This window comes from Epinephelus moara, chromosome 19 (assembly GCF_006386435.1).
Source record: "Epinephelus moara isolate mb chromosome 19, YSFRI_EMoa_1.0, whole genome shotgun sequence".
NCBI classification, from domain to species: domain Eukaryota; kingdom Metazoa; phylum Chordata; class Actinopteri; order Perciformes; family Serranidae; genus Epinephelus; species Epinephelus moara.
The window spans coordinates 40883237-40884769 of NC_065524.1; the positions used below are offsets into that span (position 1 = coordinate 40883237).

Consider the following 1533-nt stretch of genomic DNA (forward strand, 5'->3'; position numbering starts at 1 on the left):
TATATATATTTATTTACGTTTATGTTTGTTAATAATTCCTGTTTATTTAACTATATATTTGTTAATACTACTGTTTAAATTTCTTATATTTTCACGTATCTTTCCTCTCTTGCAAGGAGCACCTGTAACATAAATAATTTCCCCTCGGGGATCAATAAAGTATATCTGATTCTGATTCTGATTCTGTTTAATGTTTGTTTAATGTGTTTAATGTTTGTTTAACGTATGTTTAATGTGGGTTTAGTGTGTGTTTACTGTGTGTTTAATGTGTTTAATGTGTTTGTTTGTTTAATGTGTGTTTAATATGTGTTTACTGTGTGTTTAATGTGTTTAATGTGTGTTTAATGTGTGTTTGTTTAATGTGTGTTTAATGTGCGTTGAATGTGTGTTTTGAATCAACTAAACTTTACAGCACTTCACAAAACCTTCCGCGGCTGACTAGCGTTTTAGAGGTGTTACTGCAGAGTGACACAGACACAGCACCACACAGGTATAAATGCTCACAGCAGCTCTGCATAGAACCGACACACAGCTCTAAATCTGTTTAAGCTCTGAGTGTTTACTTTACAACACTATCACAGTGCATGAAGACTCATCTGCTCATTTTTTCACAGTTCAGCTCTACTGACTCTAGGACTAACTGTCAAGTTAATTAGTTATACATTTCCTCTGGGACCAGCATAGTCAGCAAAACTGCCTTAATTCGTCAACACACTCGACCGATGCATCATGGGATAGATTCTTGTCCTCACTAGGCTTCAGCTAACAGCTAACAACAAAGGCAGCTCCTCTGAACACAGACACATGGATAAGTCTCTAAAGTCTCTGCTGTTCTATGGGTGCGTCCCAAGTCTCTTATTTTTATAGTGCTACTGCTAGCTCCTCGCTTGAACCGGAAGTCGTTCGAGGTCCGCCATCTTCTAGGCCGTCCCAAGTCTCTTATTTGTGCAGCGAGGAGCTAGCACTAGGAGCTAGCATTAAGCTTTAAGCAGCTACGAGCTAGGATGGTCGAGAGGTTCCTAACAGGAAGTCTTTTTCAGCTTGAGGCCATGACGTATAAATACCCGCCCCCTTTATCTGGCTCATTTGAACGAGATGGCAGAGAAATAGCGCAAGTGTACCCGTTACATGCATTCTTTGCAACGAAACGCTGTAATTCACATGCCTACGTGACTACAAAGAGTAACGTTGATGATATTTCGTGCAAGACTGTCATGTTGTAATTAAGTTTATTTCATTCAGAATTCGTTGCGTTGTTCAGCGGACTGTCGGTGATGTGTGGCTGTTAAATGTGCAGCAGCTCATGTCCAGAACCACACATGTTGATATAACACCACACACAAACACACACACATGACGAGGGTCATAAGGACAGAGGGATGTCGTATGCTGTAAAGCCCTGTGAGGCAAATTGTGATTTGTGATATTGGGCTTTATAAATAAAATTGATTGATTGATTGATTGACACATTTGCCCATCAGTAATTGTCCTGCATGTCATGTGAGTGGAATAATGTTTAATAGCTTGTAGGTA

At 39.4% G+C, this 1533-nt stretch overlaps 1 protein-coding gene across 1 annotated transcript in view; it reads right to left on the reverse strand.

The window, feature by feature from the left end:
* The window catches only part of tjap1 (tight junction associated protein 1 (peripheral)), a 58272-nt gene that overhangs the window by 33922 nt on the left and 22817 nt on the right, over nt 1-1533 (reverse strand). The window lies entirely within an intron of this gene.